Source organism: Lasioglossum baleicum, unplaced genomic scaffold, assembly GCF_051020765.1.
Source record: "Lasioglossum baleicum unplaced genomic scaffold, iyLasBale1 scaffold0027, whole genome shotgun sequence".
Lineage (NCBI taxonomy): Eukaryota > Metazoa > Arthropoda > Insecta > Hymenoptera > Halictidae > Lasioglossum > Lasioglossum baleicum.
Window position 1 is genome coordinate 1,980,435 of NW_027469087.1, and position 18,722 is coordinate 1,999,156.

Below are 18,722 nucleotides of genomic sequence, written 5' to 3' on the forward strand. Positions count from 1 at the left end.
CCATAACGAATAACGCATAACGCTCAATGGAAAAGTCATAACGCATAACGCTCAATGAAAAAGTCATAATGCTTAACGCATAACGCATAACGCATACAGCATAACGCACATCGCATAACGCATAACGCATAACGCATAACACATAACGCATAACGCATAACGCATAACGCATAACGCATAACGCATAACGCATAACGCATAACGCATAACGCATAACGCATAACGCATAACGCATAACGCATAACGCATTACGCATAACGCATAACGCATAACGCATAACGCATAACGCATAACGCATAACGCATAACGCATAACGCATAACGCATAACGCATAACCCATAACGCATAACGCATAACCCATAACGAATAACGCATAACGCTCAATGGAAAAGTCATAACGCATAACGCTCAATGAAAAAGTCATAATGCTTAACGCATAACGCATAACGCATAACGCATAACGCATAACGCGCATCGCATAACGCATAACGCATAACGCATAACGCATAACGCATAACGCATAACGCATAACGCATAACGCATAACGCATAACGCATAACGCATAACGCATAACGCATAACGCATAACGCATAACGCATAACGCATAACGCATAACGCATAACGCCTAACGCGTAACGCATAACGCATAACGCATAACGCATGACGCATAACGCATAACGCATAACGCATAACGCATAACGCATAACGCATAACGCATAACGCATAACGCATAACGCATAACGCATAACGCATAACGCATAACGCATAACGCATAACGCATAACGCATAACGCATAACGCATAACGCATAACGCATAACGCATAACGCATAACGCACAACGCATAACGCACAACGCATAACGCATAACGCATAACGCATAACGCATAACGGATAACGCATAACGCATAACGCATAACGCATAACGCATAACACATAACGCATAACGCATAACGCATAACACATAACGCATAACGCACAACGCATAACGCATAACGCATAACGCATAACGCATAACGCATAACGCATGACGCATAACGCATAACGCACAACGCACAACGCATAACGCATAACGCATAACGCATAACGCATAACTCATAACGCATGACGCATAACGAAAAACGCATAACACATAACGCATAACGCACAACGCACAACGCATAACGCATAACGCATAACGCATAACGCATAACGCATAACGCACAACGCACAACGCATAACGCATAACGCATAACGCATAACGCATAACGCATAACGCACAACGCACAACGCACAACGCACAACGCACAACGCATAACGCATAACGCATAACGCATAACGCATAACGCATAACGCACAACGCATAACCCATAACGAATAACGCATAACGCTCAATGGAAAAGTCATAACGCATAACGCTCAATGAAAAAGTCATAATGCTTAACGCATAACGCATAACGCATAACGCATAACGCATAACGCGCATCGCATAACGCATAACGCATAACGCATAACGCATAACGCATAACGCATAACGCATAACGCATAACGCATAACGCATAACGCATAACGCATAACGCATAACGCATAACGCATAACGCATAACGCATAACGCATAACGCATAACGCATAACGCATAACGCATAACGCATAACGCATAACGCATAATGCATAACGCATAACGCATAACGCATAACGCATAACGCATAACGCATAACGCATAACGCATAACCCATAACGCATAACGCATAACCCATATCGAATAACGCATAACGCTCAATGGAAAAGTCATAACGCATAACGCTCAATGAAAAAGTCATAATGCTTAACGCATAACGCATAACGCATACAGCATAACGCACATCGCATAACGCATAACGCATAACGCATAACACATAACGCATAACGCATAACGCATAACGCATAACGCATAACGCATAACGCATAACGCATAACGCATAACGCATAACGCATAACGCATAACGCATAACGCATAACGCATAACGCATAACGCATAACGCATAACGCATAACGCATAACGCATAACGCATAACGCATTACGCATAACGCATAACGCATAACGCATAACGCATAACGCATAACGCATAACGCATAACGCATAACGCATAACGCATAACGCATAACCCATAACGCATAACGCATAACCCATATCGAATAACGCATAACGCTCAATGGAAAAGTCATAACGCATAACGCTCAATGAAAAAGTCATAATGCTTAACGCATAACGCATAACGCATACAGCATAACGCACATCGCATAACGCATAACGCATAACGCATAACACATAACGCATAACGCATAACGCATAACGCATAACGCATAACGCATAACGTATAACGCTTAACGCATAACGCATAACGCATAACGCATAACGCATAACGCATAACGCATAACGCATAACGCATAACGCATAACGCATAACGCATAACGCATAACGCATAACGCATAACGCGTAACGCAAACGCATAACGCATAACGCATAACGCATAACGCATATCGCATAACGTATAACGCTTAACGCATAACGCATAACGCATAACGCATAACGCATAACGCGTAACGCATAACGGATAACGCATAACGGATAACGCATGGCGCATAACGCATAACGCATAACGCATAACGCATAACGCATAACGGATAACGCATAACGCATAACGCATAACGCATAACGCATAACGCATAACGCATAACGCATAACGCATAACGCATAACGCATAACGCATAACGCATAACGCATAACGCATAACGCATAACGCATAACGCATAACGCACAACGCATAACGCATAACGCATAACGCATAACCCATAACGCATAACGCATAACCCATAACGAATAACGCATAACGCTCAATGGAAAAGTCATAACGCATAACGCTCAATGAAAAAGTCATAATGCTTAACGCATAACGCATAACGCATAACGCATAACGCATAACGCGCATCGCATAACGCATAACGCATAACGCATAACGCATAACGCATAACGCATAACGCATAACGCATAACGCATAACGCATAACGCATAACGCATAACGCATAACGCATAACGCATAACGCATAACGCATAACGCATAACGCATAACGCATAACGCATAACGCATAACGCCTAACGCGTAACGCATAACGCATAACGCATAACGCATGACGCATAACGCATAACGCATAACGCATAACGCATAACGCATAACGCATATCGCATAACGTATAACGCTTAACGCATAACGCATAACGCATAACGCATAACGCATAACGCATAACGCATAACGCATGACGCATAACGCATAACGCATAACGCATAACGCATAACGCATAACGCATAACGCATAACGCATAACGCATAACGCATAACGCATAACGCATAACGCGTAACGCAAACGCATAACGCATAACGCATAACGCATAACGCATAACGCATAACGCATAACGCATAACGCATAACGCATAACGCATAACGCATAACGCGTAACGCAAACGCATAACGCATAACGCATAACGCATATCGCATAACGTATAACGCTTAACGCATAACGCATAACGCATAACGCATAACGCATAACGCATAACGCGTAACGCATAACGGATAACGCATAACGGATAACGCATGGCGCATAACGCATAACGCATAACGCATAACGCATAACGCATAACGCATAACGCATAACGGATAACGCATAACGCATAACGCATAACGCATAACGCATAACGCATAACGCATAACGCATAACGCATAACGCATAACGCATAACGCATAACGCACAACGCATAACGCATAACGCATAACGCATAACGCATAACGCACAACGCACAACGCATAACGCATAACGCATAACGCATAACGCATAACGCATAACGCATAACGCATAACGCATAACGCACAACGCACAACGCACAACGCACAACGCACAACGCATAACGCATAACGCATAACGCATAACGCATAACGCACAACGCATAACGCATAACGCATAACGCATAACGCATAACGCATAACACATAACGCATAACGCATAACGCATAACGCTCAAGGAAAAAGTCATAACGCATAACGCATATCGCATAACCCGTAAAGCACAACGCATAACACATAACGCATAACGCATAACACATAACGCATAACGCATAACGCATAACGTATAACGCTTAACGCATAACGCATAACGCATAACGCATAACGCATAACGCATAACGCATAACGCATAACGCATAACGCATAACGCATAACGCATAACGCATAACGCATAACGCATAACGCATAACGCGTAACGCAAACGCATAACGCATAACGCATAACGCATATCGCATAACGTATAACGCTTAACGCATAACGCATAACGCATAACGCATAACGCATAACGCATAACGCGTAACGCATAACGGATAACGCATAACGGATAACGCATGGCGCATAACGCATAACGCATAACGCATAACGCATAACGCATAACGCATAACGGATAACGCATAACGCATAACGCATAACGCATAACGCATAACGCATAACGCATAACGCATAACGCATAACGCATAATTCATAACGCATAACGCATAACGCATAACGCATAACGCATAACGCATAACGCATAACGCATAACGCATAACGCATAACGCATAACGCATAACGCATAACGCATAACGCATAACGCATAACGCATAACGCATAACGCATAACGCATAACGCATAACGCATAACGCATAACGCATAACGCATAACGCATAACGCATAACGCATAACGCATAACGCATAACGCATAACGCATAACGCATAACGCATAACGCATAACGCATAACGCATAACGCATAACGCATAACGCATAACGCATAACGCATAACGCATAACGCATAACGCATATCGCATAACGCATAACGCCTAACTCATATCCTACAAAGCATAACGCATAACGCATAACGCATAACGCATAACGCATAACGCATAACGCATAACGCATAACGCATAACGCATAACGCATAACGCATAACGCATAACGCATAACGCATAACGCATAACGCATAACGCATAACGCATAACGCATAACGCATAACGCATAACGCATAACGCACAACGCATAACGCACAACGCATAACGCATAACGCATAACGCATAACGCATAACGGATAACGCATAACGCATAACGCATAACGCATAACACATAACGCATAACGCATAACGCATAACACATAACGCATAACGCACAACGCATAACGCATAACGCATAACGCATAACGCATAACGCATAACGCATGACGCATAACGCATAACGCACAACGCACAACGCATAACGCATAACGCATAACGCATAACGCATAACTCATAACGCATGACGCATAACGAAAAACGCATAACACATAACGCATAACGCACAACGCACAACGCATAACGCATAACGCATAACGCATAACGCATAACGCATAACGCACAACGCACAACGCATAACGCATAACGCATAACGCATAACGCATAACGCATAACGCACAACGCACAACGCACAACGCACAACGCACAACGCATAACGCATAACGCATAACGCATAACGCATAACGCACAACGCATAACGCATAACGCATAACGCATAACGCATAACGCATAACACATAACGCATAACGCATAACGCATAACGCAAATCCATAACACATAACGCATAACGCATAACGCATAACTCATAACGCATAACGCACAACGCATAACGCATAACGAAAATCCATAACACATAACGCATAACGCATAACGCATAACGCATAACGCATAACGCATAACGCATAACGCATAACGCATAACGCATAACGCGTAACGCATAACGCATAACGCATAACGCATAACGCATAACGCATAACGCATAACGCATAACGCATAACGCATAACGCATAACGCATAACGCATAACGCATAACGCATAACGCATAACGCATAACGCATAACGCATAACGCATAACGCATAACGCATAACGCATAACGCATAACGCATAACGCATAACGCATAACGCATAACGCATAACGCATAACGCATAACGCATAACGCATAACGCATAACGCATAACGCATAACGCATAACGCATAACGCATAACGCATAACGCATAACGCATAACGCATAACGCATAACGCATAACGCATAACGCATAACGCATAACGCATAACGCATAACGCATAACGCATAACGCATAACGCATAACGCAAACGCATAACGCATAACGTATAACGCACAACGCACAACGCACAACACATAACGCATAACGCATAACGCATAACACATAACGCATAACGCACAACGCATAACGCATAACGCATAACGCATAACGCATAACGCATGACGCATAACGCATAACGCACAACGCACAACGCATAACGCATAACGCATAACGCATAACGCATAACTCATAACGCATGACGCATAACGAAAAACGCATAACACATAACGCATAACGCACAACGCACAACGCATAACGCATAACGCATAACGCATAACGCATAACGCACAACGCACAACGCATAACGCATAACGCATAACGCATAACGCATAACGCATAACGCACAACGCACAACGCACAACGCACAACGCACAACGCATAACGCATAACGCATAACGCATAACGCATAACGCACAACGCATAACGCATAACGCATAACGCATAACGCATAACGCATAACACATAACGCATAACGCATAACGCATAACGCAAATCCATAACACATAACGCATAACGCATAACGCATAACTCATAACGCATAACGCACAACGCATAACGCATAACGAAAATCCATAACACATAACGCATAACGCATAACGCATAACGCATAACGCATAACGCATAACGCATAACGCATAACGCGTAACGCGTAACGCGTAACGCATAACGCATAACGCATAACGCATAACGCATAACGCATAACGCATAACGCATAACGCATAACGCATAACGCATAACGCATAACGCATAACGCATAACGCATAACGCATAACGCATAACGCATAACGCATAACGCATAACGCATAACGCATAACGCATAACGCATAACGCATAACGCATAACGCATAACGCATAACGCATAACGCATAACGCATAACGCATAACGCATAACGCATAACGCATAACGCATAACGCATAACGCATAACGCATAACGCATAACGCATAACGCATAACGCATAACGCATAACGCATAACGCATAACGCATAACGCATAACGCATAACGCATAACGCATAACGCAAACGCATAACGCATAACGTATAACGCACAACGCACAACGCACAACACATAACGCATAACGCATAACGCATAACGCATAACGCATAACGCATAACGCATAACGCATATCCATAACACATAACGCATAACGCATAACTCATAACGCATAACGCACAACGCATAACGCATAACGAAAATCCATAACACATAACGCATAACGCATAACGCATAACGCATAACGCATAACGCATAACGCATAACGCATAACGCATAACGCATAACGCATAACGCATAACGCATAACGCATAACGCATAACGCATAACGCATAACGCATAACGCATAACGCATAACGCATAACGCATAACGCATAACGCATAACGCATAACGCATAACGCATAACGCATAACGCATAACGCATAACGCATAACGCATAACGCATAACGCATAACGCATAACGCATAACGCATAACGCATGACGCATGACGCATGACGCATGACGCATGACGCATGACGCATGACGCATGACGCATAACGCACAACGCACAACGCACAACGCACAACGCACAACGCACAACGCACAACGCACAACGCACAACGCACAACGCACAACGCACAACGCACAACGCACAACGCACAACGCACAACGCACAACGCACAACGCACAACGCACAACGCACAACGCACAACGCACAACGCACAACGCATAACGCACAACGCACAACGCACAACGCACAACGCATAACGCATAACGCATAACGCATAACGCATAACGCATAACGCATAACGCATAACGCATAACGCATAACGCATAACGCATAACGCATAACGCATAACGCATAACGCATAACGCATAACGCATAACGCATAACGCATAACGCATAACGCATAACGCATAACGCATAACGCATAACGCATAACGCATAACGCATAACGCATAACGCATAACGCATAACGCATAACGCATAACGCATAACGCATAACGCATAACGCAGAACGCACAACGCACAACGCACAACGCATAACGCATAACGCATAACGCATAACGCATATCGCATAACGCATAACGCCGAACTCATATCCTACAAAGCATAACGCATAGCGCATAACGCATAACGCATAACGCATAACGCATAACGCATAACGCATAACGCATAACGCATAACGCATAACGCATAACGCATAACGCATAACGCATAACGCATAACGCATAACGCATAACGCATAACGCATAACGCATAACGCATAACGCATAACGCATAACGCATAACGCATAACGCATAACGCATAACGCATAACGCATAACGCATAACGCATAACGCATAACGCATAACGCATAACGCATAACGCATAACGCATAACGCATAACGCATAACGCATAACCCATAACGCATAACGCATAACGCATAACGCATAACGCATAACGCATAACGCATAACGCATAACGCATAACGCATAACGCATAACGCATAACGCATAACGCATAACGCATAACGCATAACGCATAACGCATAACGCATAACGCATAACGCATAACGCATAACGCATAACGCATAACGCATAACGCATAACGCATAACGCATAACGCATAACGCATAACGCATAACGCATAACGCATAACGCATAACGCATAACGCAAACGCATAACGCATAACGCATAACGCACAACGCACAACGCACAACGCACAACGCACAACGCACAACGCATAACGCATAACGCATAACGCATAACGCATAACGCATAACGCATAACGCATAACGCATAACGCATAACGCATAACGCATAACGCATAACGCATAACGCATAACGCATAACGCAAACGCATAACGCATAACGCACAACGCACAACGCACAACGCATAACGCATAACGCATAACGCATATCGCATAACGCATAACGCCTAACTCATATCCTACAAAGCATAACGCATAACGCATAACGCATAACGCATAACGCATAATGCATAACCCATAACGCATAACGCACAACGCATAACGCATAACGCATAACGCATAACGCATAACGCATAACGCATAACGCATAACGCATAACGCATAACGCATAACGCATAACGCATAACGGATAACGCATAACGCATAACGCATAACACATAACGCATAACGCATAACGCATAACACATAACGCATAACGCACAAAGCATAACGCATAACGCACAACGCACAACGCATAACGCATAACGCATAACGCATAACGCATAACGCATAACGCATAACGCATAACGCATAACGCTTAACGCTGTCACGTTAACCTTTTTCCGACGAGCTGTTAGACCCGCGGAAGCCGGTTACCTTCGGGCCTTGCAGGCGCGGAGACCAGGCCGCGTGCAAGCCGAGTGCACGCGGTCCGCCCGAGACAATACGAGACTCGAAGATTCGACGATTTCCTCACGAAAGCTAAAGGTTCGGGCGCCAGGCACCGCAAGGATGCCACACGAAACGCAAAACTCTGCTCGGGCTCGGAGACGCCGAGGTCGAGAGCCGAATCTTCGAGATACGCGGATCGAAAATGACGTCGCGACTAGGCCAGATGGTTCGAACACGGGGTGACTAGGACAGCCCTCTCGGCAGGACGGATCTCACAGGGAATCGAATAATTCGACTACGATATGGTCTCGAGCTATTTATTGTCGCAGTCGTTGAGTTACAAAACCAGCGGCCATGTGGCCGCGACCCGAGAGCCCGCGCTCTTCATACAAGATAGCGAAAAGATGGCCGTTCGCTGCGCGGTTGTCCTACCGATTTCGCTCGCAACGATACCGCTGACAATTATCGTCGTTTCGTTCGCAACGAACTTCGGAAACGCGAGGCGCAGATGACCGGCGAACTGCGAGACTGCCGCGATGACTTCCGCACGTGAATCGCCCCGACGCGTACGTTATCGATCACGCGATCGAACGCCGACGGACAGAATACGCGTTTCGACAGGAGACACAGGATTCGAGAAACGCGAAGATACCGAATTGAATTACTCTCACGAACGCGACTCCTCGGAAGACACTCTTCCGCACGCAATTTACAGAGGAAAACTCTCCCGAAATATTCCCGAACAATCTCAAAGCATTCCGAGAGGAATGCGAGCGAATTATCGAGGACCGAACGGGAAGCGTTCGTCCTCGCACGACGAAGGTCGAGCCGGCGCGCAACGAAAATACCGAATGGATCACAAGTGCGACTTACCGCTTCTCGTGGCGTTATTGTTCCGTTTTCCGGAGGATAAACGGCTCCCGATAGAGCTGGGCTCGTTGAAACTTGGCCGACGCCACGTAATCCTCTCAACGGGACACTCGGTTCGCAACTTCCGATTTCGCGGCGCGATTACAATGAAGGGAAACACGTCTCAACGTCGTGATAGCCAGCGCGACAGTGATCCATCGATTTTCGGCCGCCTAGCGGATCGAACGCGGTTCCCCCCACTCGACCGCTTTTCCGAATTGCCTATGGCGTGTTTCCACGGCGTGACTCGACGGCACAGGAGCGTTCCCTCTTCGCGCCCTAGGGCCCCGGGCAATCACGAAATTGGTCAAGTCGAGTTGGCTCGACTTGACCAGCGGAGGGGCTTCCTCTTCTTGGCTACGAGGGCACCGACCCCGGGGCAGCTCTCCCTTGATGGGGCGAGACGGCGTCAGGGTGTTCCGTTGGTCCGTATCGGACGAGATGTTCGAAGGCTGCTGTCCTGGCGGCGCCTCCGGTTTGCTTGCCGAGTGTCCTCGCACCAAGCTCTAATTTCTCGAAACGGCCATTCGCTTTTCCGTCGGGAGCTTCCTGGCCTTGGGGCGATTGTTCATTTCCCGTGACAATTCGGACGATCGGTGGTTCCTTCTGCGCGTTCCATATACGGCCCTGAAACTTGCCGTTCTCGGCACGCGCGACAGATGTCATTAGGAGGTCCTCGATAATATCGGAATCTCTTAGAGGAGCGCTCTCGAATCCTGTCTCGGTACGTGTCCCGTTAGAGGGCGGTCCGGTCCTTTATCGCTCTCGAAAATATGCACGGAACAAACGGAGAAGGGACGTCGCAAACGTTGCAACGTCACAACGCATAACGCATAACGCATAACGCACAACGCACAACGCACAACGCATAACACATAACGCATAACGCATAACGCATATCGCATAACGCATAACGCCTAACTCATATCCTACAAAGCATAACGCATAACGCATAACGCATAACGCATAGCGCATAACGCATAACGCATAACGCATAACGCATAACGCATAACGCATAACGCATAACGCTTAACGCATAACGCATAACGCATAACGCATAACGCTTAACGCATAACGCATAACGCATAACGCTTAACGCATAACGCATAACGCATAACGCATAACGCATAACGCATAACGCATGACGCATAACGGAAAACGCATAACATATAACGCATAACGCATAACGCACAACGCATAACGCATAACGCATAACGCATAACGCATAACGCACAACGCACAACGCATAACGCATAACGCATAACGCATAACGCATAACGCATAACGCATAACGCATAACGCATAACGCATAACGCACAACGCACAACGCACAACGCACAACGCACAACGCATAACGCATAACGCATAACGCATAACGCATAACGCACAACGCATAACGCATAACGCATAACGCATAACGCATAACGCATAACGCATAACACATAACGCATAACGCATAACGCATAACGCAAATCCATAACACATAACGCATAACGCATAACGCATAACTCATAACGCATAACGCATAACGCATAACGCATAACGCATAACGCATAACGCATAACGCATAACGCATAACGCATAACGCATAACGCATAACGCATAACGCATAACGCATAACGCATAACGCATAACGCATAACGCATAACGCATAACGCATAACGCAAACGCATAACGCATAACGTATCACGCACAACGCATAACGCAGAACGCACAACGCACAACGCACAACGCATAACGCATAACGCATAACGCATAACGCATATCGCATAACGCATAACGCCGAACTCATATCCTACAAAGCATAACGCATAGCGCATAACGCATAACGCATAACGCATAACGCATAACGCATAACGCATAACGCATAACGCATAACGCATAACGCATAACGCATAACGCATAACGCATAACGCATAACGCATAACGCATAACGCATAACGCATAACGCATAACGCATAACGCATAACGCATAACGCATAACGCATAACGCATAACGCATAACGCATAACGCATAACGCATAACGCATAACGCATAACGCATAACGCATAACGCATAACGCATAACGCATAACGCATAACGCATAACGCATAACGCATAACGCATAACGCATAACGCATAACGCATAACGCATAACGCATAACGCATAACGCATAACGCATAACGCATAACGCATAACGCATAACGCATAACGCATAACGCAAACGCATAACGCATAACGCATAACGCACAACGCACAACGCACAACGCATAACGCATAACGCATAACGCATAACGCATATCGCATAACGCATAACGCCTAACTCATATCCTACAAAGCATAACGCATAACGCATAACGCATAACGCATAACGCATAACGCATAACGCATAACGCATAACGCATAACGCATAACGCATAACGCATAACGCATAACGCATAACGCATAACGCATAACGCATAACGCATAACGCTTAACGCATAACGCATAACGCATAACGCATAACGCTTAACGCATAACGCATAACGCATAACGCATAACGCATAACGCATAACGCATAACGCATAACGCATAACGCATAACGCATAACGCATAACGCATAACGCATAACGCATAACGCATAACGCATAACGCATAACGCATAACGCATAACGCATAACGCATAACGCATAACGCATAACGCATAACGCATAACGCATAACGCATAACGCATAACGCATAACGCATAACGCATAACGCATAACGCATAACGCATAACGCATAACGCATAACGCATAACGCATAACGCATAACGCATAACGCATAACGCATAACGCATAACGCATAACGCATAACGCATAACGCATAACGCATAACGCATAACGCATAACGCATAACGCATAACGCATAACGCATAACGCATAACGCATAACGCACAACGCACAACGCACAACGCACAACGCACAACGCACAACGCATAACGCATAACGCATAACGCATAACGCATAACGCATAACGCATAACGCATAACGCATAACGCATAACGCATAACGCATAACGCATAACGCATAACGCATAACGCATAACGCATAACGCATAACGCATAACGCATAACGCATAACGCATAACGCATAACGCATAACGCATAACGCATAACGCATAACGCATAACGCATAACGCATAACGCATAACGCATAACGCATAACGCATAACGCATAACGCATAACGCATAACGCATAACGCATAACGCATAACGCATAACGCATATCGCATAACGCATAACGCCGAACTCATATCCTACAAAGCATAACGCATAGCGCATAACGCATAACGCATAACGCATAACGCATAACGCATAACGCATAACGCATAACGCATAACGCATAACGCATAACGCATAACGCATAACGCATAACGCATAACGCATAACGCATAACGCATAACGCATAACGCATAACGCATAACGCATAACGCATAACGCAAACGCATAACGCATAACGTATAACGCACAACGCACAACGCACAACGCATAACGCATAACGCATAACGCATAACGCATAACGCATACCGCATAACGCATAACGCATAACGCATAACGCATAACGCATAACGCATAACGCATAACGCATAACGCATAACGCATAACGCATAACGCATAACGCATAACGCATAACGCATAACGCATAACGCATAACGCATAACGCAAACGCATAACGCATAACGCATAACGCACAACGCACAACGCACAACGCATAACGCATAACGCATAACGCATAACGCATAACGCATATCGCATAACGCATAACGCCTAACTCATATCCTACAAAGCATAACGCATAACGCATAACGCATAACGCATAACGCATAACGCATAATGCATAACCCATAACGCATAACGCACAACGCATAACGCATAACGCATAACGCATAACGCATAACGCATAACGCATAACGGATAACGCATAACGCATAACGCATAACGCATAACGCAAACGCATAACGCATAACGCATAACGCACAACGCACAACGCACAACGCATAACGCATAACGCATAACGCATAACGCATATCGCATAATGCATAACGCCTAACTCATATCCTACAAAGCATAACGCATAACGCATAACGCATAACGCATAACGCATAATGCATAACCCATAACGCATAACGCACAACGCATAACGCATAACGCATAACGCATAACGCATAACGCATAACGCATAACGCATAACGCATAACGCATAACGCATAACGCATAACGCATAACGCATAACGCATAACGCATAACGCACAACGCACAACGCACAACGCACAACGCACAACGCACAACGCACAACGCACAACGCATAACGCATAAGGCATAACGCATAACGCACAACGCATAACGCATAACGCATAACGCATAACGCATAACACATAACGCATAACGCATAACGCATAACGCAAATCCATAACACATAACGCATAACGCATAACGCATAACTCATAACGCATAACGCACAACGCATAACGCATAACGAAAATCCATAACGCATAACGCATAACGCATAACGCATAACGCATAACGCATAACGCATAACGCATAACGCATAACGCATAACGCATAACGCATAACGCATAACGCATAACGCATAACGCATAACGCATAACGCATAACGCATAACGCATAACGCATAACGCATAACGCATAACGCATAACGCATAACGCATAACGCATAACGCATAACGCATAACGCATAACGCATAACGCATAACGCACAACGCATAACGCATAACGAAAATCCATAATACATAACGCATAACACATAACGCATAACGCATAACGCACAACGCATAACGCATAACGCATAACGCATAACGCATAACGCACAACGCACAACGCATAACGCATAACGCATAACGCATAACGCATAACGCATAACGCATAACGCATAACGCTTAACGCATAACGCATAACGCATAACGCATAACGCTTAACGCATAACGCTTAACGCATAACGCATAACGCATAACGCATAACGCATAACGCATAACGCATAACGCATAACGCATAACGCATAACGCATAACGCATAACGCATAACGCATAACGCATAACGCATAACGCATAACGCACAACGCATAACGCACAACGCATAACGCATAACGCATAACGCATAACGCATAACGGATAACGCATAACGCATAACGCATAACGCATAACGCACAACGCATAACGCATAACGCATAACGCATAACGCATAACGCATAACGCATAACGCATAACGCATAACGCATAACGCATAACGCATAACGCATAACGCATAACGCATAACGCATAACGCATAACGCATAACGCATAACGCATAACGCATAACGCATAACGCATAACGCATAACGCATAACGCATAACGCATAACGCATAACGCATAACGCATAACGCATAACGCATAACGCATAACGCATAACGCATAACGCATAACGCATAACGCATAACGCAAACGCATAACGCATAACGCATAACGCACAACGCACAACGCACAACGCATAACGCATAACGCATAACGCATAACGCATAACGCATATCGCATAACGCATAACGCCTAACTCATATCCTACAAAGCATAACGCATAACGCATAACGCATAACGCATAACGCATAACGCATAACGCATAACGCATAACGCATAACGCATAACGCATAACGCATAACGCTTAACGCATAACGCATAACGCATAACGCATAACGCTTAACGCATAACGCATAACGCATAACGCATAACGCATAACGCATAACGCATGACGCATAACGGAAAACGCATAACATATAACGCATAACGCATAACGCACAACGCATAACGCATAACGCATAACGCATAACGCATAACGCACAACGCACAACGCATAACGCATAACGCATAACGCATAACGCATAACGCATAACGCATAACGCATAACGCATAACGCACAACGCACAACGCACAACGCACAACGCACAACGCATAACGCATAACGCATAACGCATAACGCATAACGCACAACGCATAACGCATAACGCATAACGCATAACGCATAACGCATAACGCATAACACATAACGCATAACGCATAACGCATAACGCAAATCCATAACACATAACGCATAACGCATAACGCATAACTCATAACGCATAACGCATAACGCATAACGCATAACGCATAACGCATAACGCATAACGCATAACGCATAACGCATAACGCATAACGCATAACGCATAACGCATAACGCATAACGCATAACGCATAACGCATAACGCATAACGCATAACGCATAACGCATAACGCAAACGCATAACGCATAACGCATAACGCACAACGCACAACGCACAACGCATAACGCATAACGCATAACGCATAACGCATATCGCATAACGCATAACGCCTAACTCATATCCTACAAAGCATAACGCATAACGCATAACGCATAACGCATAACGCATAACGCATAACGCATAACGCATAACGCATAACGCATAACGCATAACGCATAACGCATAACGCATAACGCTTAACGCATAACGCATAACGCATAACGCATAACGCTTAACGCATAACGCATAACGCATAACGCATAACGCATAACGCATAACGCATAACGCATAACGCATAACGCATAACGCATAACGCATAACGCATAACGCATAACGCATAACGCATAACGCATAACGCATAACGCATAACGCATAACGCATAACGCATAACGCATAACGCATAACGCATAACGCATAACGCATAACGCATAACGCATAACGCATAACGCATAACGCATAACGCATAACGCATAACGCATAACGCATAACGCATAACGCATAACGCATAACGCATAACGCATAACGCATAACGTATAACGCACAACGCACAACGCACAACGCACAACGCACAACGCATAACGCACAACGCATAACGCATAACGCATAACGCATAACGCATAACGCATAACGCATAACGCATAACGCATAACGCATAACGCATAACGCATAACGCATAACGCATAACGCATAACGCATAACGCATAACGCATAACGCATAACGCATAACGCATAACGCATAACGCATAACGCATAACGCATAACGCATAACGCATAACGCATAACGCATAACGCATAACGCATAACGCATAACGCATAACGCATAACGCATAACGCATAACGCATAACGCATAACGCATAACGCATATCGCATAACGCATAACGCCGAACTCATATCCTACAAAGCATAACGCATAGCGCATAACGCATAACGCATAACGCATAACGCATAACGCATAACGCATAACGCATAACGCATAACGCATAACGCATAACGCATAACGCATAACGCATAACGCATAACGCATAACGCATAACGCATAACGCATAACGCATAACGCATAACGCATAACGCAAACGCATAACGCATAACGTATAACGCACAACGCACAACGCACAACGCATAACGCATAACGCATAACGCATAACGCATAACGCATACCGCATAACGCATAACGCATAACGCATAACGCATAACGCATAACGCATAACGCATAACGCATAACGCATAACGCATAACGCATAACGCATAACGCATAACGCATAACGCATAACGCATAACGCATAACGCAAACGCATAACGCATAACGCATAACGCACAACGCACAACGCACAACGCATAACGCATAACGCATAACGCATAACGCATATCGCATAACGCATAACGCCTAACTCATATCCTACAAAGCATAACGCATAACGCATAACGCATAACGCATAACGCATAACGCATAATGCATAACCCATAACGCATAACGCACAACGCATAACGCATAACGCATAACGCATAACGCATAACGCATAACGCATAACGCATAACGGATAACGCATAACGCATAACGCATAACGCATAACGCAAACGCATAACGCATAACGCATAACGCACAACGCACAACGCACAACGCATAACGCATAACGCATAACGCATAACGCATATCGCATAATGCATAACGCCTAACTCATATCCTACAAAGCATAACGCATAACGCATAACGCATAACGCATAATGCATAACCCATAACGCATAACGCACAACGCATAACGCATAACGCATAACGCATAACGCATAACGCATAACGCATAACGCATAACGCATAACGCATAACGCATAACGCATAACGCATAACGCATAACGCATAACGGATAACGCATAACGCATAACGCATAACACATAACGCATAACGCATAACGCATAACACATAAGGCATAACGCACAACGCATAACGCATAACGCACAACGCACAACGCATAACGCATAACGCATAACGCATAACGCATAACGCATAACGCATAACGCATAACGC